General features: G+C 39.2%; 1 long non-coding RNA gene and 2 pseudogenes across 1 annotated transcript in view; 2 read left to right on the forward strand and 1 right to left on the reverse strand.

Moving 5' to 3' along the window:
• Positions 1 to 141, forward strand: LOC113469636 (annotated as a pseudogene).
• Positions 1 to 148, forward strand: part of LOC113469634 — a 1,696-nt gene extending 1,548 nt beyond the window's left edge. Inside the window, exon 2 of the long non-coding RNA XR_003392991.1 lies at positions 20 to 148. This is a non-coding gene — a long non-coding RNA (uncharacterized LOC113469634). The remainder of the gene's footprint in view (positions 1 to 19) is intronic.
• Positions 149 to 552: 404 nt separating this feature from the next.
• On the reverse strand, positions 553 to 703 carry LOC113469638 (annotated as a pseudogene).
• Positions 704 to 6,558: the final 5,855 nt, after the last annotated feature.

A 6,558-nucleotide genomic window follows, 5' to 3' on the forward strand; every position in this document is an offset into this window, starting at 1 on the left:
TACCTTGATCAAGAAGGAGGTTCCTCCAGGGTGAGGCCCTTCCATTGCACTTAGGTTGGGTTGACCCCTGCGAGTATTCCAAATGTGAATACCTCGGGCGCGTAATTTTTGGTAGCGGGGATTGCGTACGCGCACATCCCTACCCTAATATCATCTTCTTTAAATCCAGTTTTGCATACCTTGGATGGACTCGAGGACAATATTTTTGGTAGCGGGGATTGCGTACGCGCACATCCCTACCTTGATAATCAAGTTAAAGTAAATGGAAGAACTCCTTCTGTGGAGTAGTTATTGTGCGATTTGAATTGAAATTTTAATGGGTAAAGGCGTCACAATCAAATCATCAGTTGAATCGTTTGACTTAAGTCAGTAATGTCTGAAGACTAAGGAAAGAAAATTAAATCATTAGGATTAATTTCCATGTTCATTCCTTTCATTTCTACCCTTCCACTTTGCTTATGAAATTTGAAGTAGAAATTCCAATTGTACCAAATTAGATTTACGAAAATGGACACTAGGATTTGTTTTCTTACATTCTATTCACTATTATGGTAGGGATGTGCGCGTACGCAATCCCCGCTACCAAAAATTACGCGCCCGAGGTATTCACATTTGGAATACTCGCAGGGGTCAACCCACTTTTGATTCGTGGAAAGGGATCTACCTAGGTATGTCTTAAATAAAATAATTTATGCCTAATTAATGGAAAAAAAAAAATATAAAAAATAATCGTGATTAAATAATAGTAATAAATAAATGTACAATAATATTTAAACCATGAATAGAAATGTTGGTTCCTGTTGCCATCAATAGCTTTTGATGAACTACATTATCAATAAATAATTATTGTGAACAGATAAACAGAACAGATTGTGAACAGAAAAACAGATGGACTACAATATTAAATGGTAATGGTTAGCTGCTGGAGTACAAAAGCATTTCAAAAATTATTTAGGAGATTTTTGATAACTCTAGGCCGGCCATTCACGATCAGTTTTAACTGACAGTTCTAACTGACAGTTTGAACTGTCAGTTAAAACTGATCGTGAATGGCGGTGAAAAATCAAAGGAAATTTATTGCTAACTCTCAATATTCAGGAACCATACCTTTGTTTGCATCAGGCCATCAGGTAGCTTGCAGAGTACGAGTACGAGTCGAACAAGTCACAAACTCTGTATTCTACATCTACAACATTCACTGATGTGATGCAGTTACATTGTAATATAAAACTTCTCACTCTCTTGTATTTCGTGTTTCGCGTAAGAGCTAGCTTCGCTTATATTATCTGGAGTCTAAGCTGCGTGAAACCTAGTCCTGCCACTTTGAACACAAATTGAGATTTTTAGAACACAATATAACTACCGTATAATATTAGAGGACACATTAACCAAACACACAGTACATATAACATTATTACATACGTAGGTATTCAGAAGGGTCTTTTCATCCAGATTTCAGCAGGCTCTATTCAGTTTAATCATTCATTGGTCCTTTTTTTTTTAGCGTTCACTAATTCTTTTGGCCAAATGATTTCTTACAAAAACCGACGGATGATGAAGAGAAAAATCAGATCGCACATTTTATTACCAAGAAGGAGGGTCTTCAAACCGCACAAGGGGTGCAGGAGTTACAGGGGGCAAGACAAGATCAGGGACCCCCTTGATTATAATCATTGTCATCTATGAAAACTTGAAAACCCTCGCCATAAGTGCCATAACAAATACATAAATAGATAAAACAGACGTAGACTCCGGATCTGGAGCTTGGTGGTTCGAGTCCAAGTCAAGTCAAAATTTGTATGTGTTTTAGTAATGGATGATCATCAGATTATAATGAGAGTGATGACTCCAATGTGGTGTACCCCAAGGTTCAAACCGAGGACCTGGGGGGAGAAGAGATTCTGTGGAGATATTTCTGACCTAGACCTTGTTTGTGGTGATGTTAGGGGTGTCCGAAAGAATGAAAATGTTAAGAGTTCATTCCTTTCATTTCTACCCTTCCACTTTGCTTATGAAATATGAAGTAGAAAATTAGAAATACAAAGTAGAAATTCCAATTGTACCAAATTAGATTTACGAAAATGGACACTGGGATTTATTTTCTGACAATATATTCATTATTATGGATTATGGTAGGGATGTGCGCGTACGCAATCCCCGCTACCAAAAATTACGCGCCCCTGTCATTTATGAAAACTTGAAAACCCTCGCCATAACAAATACATAAATAGGTAAAACAAACGAAGACTCCGGATCTGGAGCTTGGTGGTTCGAGTCCAAGTCAAGTCAAAATTTGTGGAGGCAAGGGAAACGACATTTGTGACAACCATTAGGTAAATATGCATAACACAATTAAAATTCCTCCTTGAAAATGACAAGTAGGTATAGGTACATGATGGACAACTTTGGACAGTTTATAAAGAGTTTCATCCGAAGATTTTTTTTTTTTTTAACTTGAGAAAACAGACGTTTGGAGGTAGTTATCCAAATATCAAAACGATATTATCTCCACATCATCGTATTGGTTAGCGGAAACACTGGATGAATTTGATATTTAAATATGTGTAAAATCAAGCACATGTGATTTTTTTTTTCTTCGATTCTACGAAATCCTTCGACTCGGTAAACAAATCTTTGTTTACGTTGGCCACCAGACAATGTGTTACACCAGTGGGACGAATGTATTCATTGCACATGTCAACATGTGTTTTAGTAATGGATGATCATCAGATTATAATGAGAGTGATGACTTTGATGACTCCAATGTGGTGTACCCCAAGGTTCAAACCGAGGACCTGAGGGGAGAAGAGATTCTGTGGAGATAATTCTGACCTAGACCTTGTTTGTGGTGATGTTAGGGGTGTCCGAAAGAATGAAAATGTTAAGAACTATCGAAAAGTGGAACCCTATAGATTCTGAACATCATTTTACTTTCGAGACGAAGCAATAATGGATTTGTAAGTTGTAATTAAAAATAGTTCAATTTTAAGACTGTCCACTAATGGCTGATATTAATTGCTAAATGTGTAACAAATAAATAAATTTTACTTTCGAGACGAAGCAATAATGGATTTGTAAGTTGGATGATTTAAATTGCAAAGGAGGTCGCTGGAGTTTTTGCTCTATAAAAATGAAGTGGTCTGATAACACAAAAGAATAGGGAATTTTATGCTTACCTGGTTGGTGGTAAGTTCAACTTTTTAATAGGTACTTATCTGACTGAAGTGAAAACGGGATAGGAAGAGAGAGGATGGAGAAGACTTCAGCCTAATCTTGATGGAGTTCTATGGCGAACCTTTGATTATTTGAAGAGCTTTTTCAATCACGCAAGAAAAATGGTGTGCACTGGACAATGACTTGAACGAGAAGAGAAACCAAAAAAAGATGGGTTTTTTTTGTTTGTTGTTATCAACGAGAAAATATTTTTTTTTCCTCGTTGCAATAATCAAACAGCTGATTTTAAAATATGTGAGTGGCGCGAATTCAAAAATAAATATTCACCATAAGTTGTAATTAAAAATGGTTCAATTTTAAGACTTTCAAGTTTAGGTGGATTGTCTGGTAAACAGAAAGGCGTAACTTCAATTCTACCAGAGAGATGGATTTTTGACACAAATGACACAATGATGCTTACCTGGTTGGTGGTAAGTTCAACTTTAATAGGTACTTATCTGACTGAAGTGAAAACGGGATAGGAAGAGAGAGGATGGAGAAGACTTCAGCCTAATCTTGATGGAGTTCTATGGCGAACCTTTGATTATTTGAAGAGCTTTTTCAATCACGCAAGAAAAATGGTGTGCACTGGACAATGACTTGAACGAGAAGCAAGCCAAAAAAAAGAACGTTTTTTTTGTTTTGTTGTTATCAACGAGAAAATATTTTTTTCCTCGTTGCAATAATCAAACAGCTGATTTTAAAATATGTGAGTGGCGCGAATTCAAAATGGCACTAAACTTCGGCGTGATTATAGTCACATAAATTTAACAACTTAATAGTCCAAGATCCCGGAGTGAAGAAACTCATTCGCAAAATGAAAACATGAAAGTCTCCTATAGTTTGAACTTGTACAGTTTGAGGCTTGGTTGAACTTGGCCGGTTGTACCGTTTCCTTTTGGTTGAACCTCAAAATCTCGAACTTCCTTCCCGTGTACATGAAGGTGTGTCCAAACATGGTCAACCGCCCGTCGATCGACGAATTGAATCTATGCTGTTGAGGCAGTTTGGTCAGTCGACATCGATCGATGTCGACCAAAGACCAGTCGACTATGTGTGGACACACCTTGAGAAAGGGAATCATCATTTGTTTGATGTACACTTGATCAGCAGTTGTTTGGTGAGTCAGTCTGGTTATTATCCTGAGTGTCAATGATACCACCACAGACGATCAAGATCTTTGGATCCATTTAAAATACTATTCAAAGCTCACAAAGCTCAAAATTTCGAACTTCCTTCCCGTGTACATGAAAGTGTGTCCAAACATGGTCAACCGGCCGTCGATCGACGAATTGAATCTATGCTGTTAAGGCAGTTTGGACGGGTCAGTCGACATCGATCAATGTCGATCAAAGACCAGTCGACTATGTGTGGACACACCTTGAGAAAGGGAATCATCATTTGTTTGATGTACACCTGATCAGCAGTTGTTTGGTGAGTCAGTCTGGTTATTATCCTGAGTGTCAATGTTACCACCACAGACGATCAAGATCTTTGGATCCATTTAAAATACTATTCAAAGCTCACAAATTAGAAGCTCACAAGTTGTCAGGGCCCAGACCAGTCGACTATGTGTGGACACACCTTGAGAAAGGGAATCATCATTTGTTTGATGTAGGTACACTTGATCAGCAGTTGTTTGGTGAGTCAGTCTACTTATTATCCTGGAGTGTCAATGATACCACCACAGACGATCAAGATCTTTGGATCCATTTAAAATACTATTCAAAGCTCACAAATTAGAAGCTCACAAGTTGTCAGGGCCCACCTGGTAGTACCATGGTATTGTGGCATGATCACAACTCATCACCACAATCAGCTTTGTCAACTTTAAACATCGGGCAACCGCTTTGCCATAATTACTGAAATGGTTTTTGTCAACAGGAGAGACTGTACCAGAAGTCATGAATCCTTTTGACATGTTGGATCCTCCCATTTCGGATCGTATTCAGAATTTAGGGTGCACCATGCGACTGGAATGCTGATGAATACTTATTTCCAGTCAATGTCGGTCCGAACCGATTGAGTTAAAACTTAGTTAAGGTAAGTTTAACTTTTGGATTCAAACCAAACAGTCTGATTGGTTGATTTAAAATTTTTTAGCCACTCAGATTCCTTCATCCTGGAGATAAACTTATGCATGTCACTCAAGCTGAGACCGTACCAGGACTTACCTGTCAGACGATCTGAGAGACCGCAATTCCTCCTAATGTCGTGTTTCTTCCTCGTCACTTTCTACATGAAAAATGAAAACGTAGTAAATCTCCTGCGCAAAACCAACTCAAAGTTCCATTAGGGAACTGAATCAGCGAATGGCCTAGGCCAGCCACTCACTATCATGTAGACCTGACAGGTATGGCGGTGACAAGAAAGTATGTGTCGCACGGAGAGGTGATCGCCGCATGGGCAGATGGGCGGGTCTGTTTTAGTAAATATGAAACCGTGCGTAAGGCGAGTATGGCCAATTCTCATGCGGGTGAGAGTTATTTCTTTGGTTCGGTTTTCTTGGTTCGAGGTGTCCCAGTTAGTTATAAGGGGTTTGATCGATTTTAATTTGTTAGTAATGGGCACGAGGTTCCACTGGTCTTGCCACTCTTTGCTTACTAGTGAAGCGGCCAAGGGTTTAAAGTCATCAGGAGAGCATAACTTCAGTTGGTCAGGATCGGTAGGATTTCTCGCTGCTTGGTCAACATCTTCGTTACCCCTGATTCCACAGTGGGAAGGGCACCACATAAAACGGACATCTTTGTTGACAGATGTCAAAATTTTCCAACAAGAGTAAACTTTAGAGACTAGGGGGTTGGTGAAGCTTGTGTTAGACAGAGCAGAAAGGGCACTTCTGGGTCACTCGTTTTATTTTGGACAGTAAAGATCAGTTTACAAAAGTTTATACTGGCCTCATTACGACTTACGACAGATTTTCAGCATGAGTTCTGTAATCTCAGAATTTTGCCACTATTACTGGGTTCAATCAGAGATAACTAAGAATTGGCAGGAAGGATGATCTCTAATGGCTTCGAGGCACAGTAAGATGGCAATCAACTCGGCCGAAAATATGGAAATGACTGGGTTAAGCTGTTTCGAGCTGATTCTACCATCTAAACTGAAGGCGCAGCTGGTTACATTGGCGGTTTTGGAACCATCTGTGAAGCACAGAGTGTGATTGTCGTATTTTGTGTTGAGGGTCTCGGCAAATTGTTGTTGATATAAGACTGGGGGGGTGTTGGTTTTACCTCCTTTGCTGAGACTTAGATCAACAGGTGGTAAACTATTGACCCATGGTGGAACGGATCTTACGTAGGGAGCAAACATACTGGACGAGAGGTGGTTGGCAAAGTTTGGGTT

Source organism: Diaphorina citri, unplaced genomic scaffold, assembly GCF_000475195.1.
Source record: "Diaphorina citri unplaced genomic scaffold, Diaci psyllid genome assembly version 1.1 scaffold1165, whole genome shotgun sequence".
In the NCBI taxonomy this organism is placed as follows: domain Eukaryota; kingdom Metazoa; phylum Arthropoda; class Insecta; order Hemiptera; family Psyllidae; genus Diaphorina; species Diaphorina citri.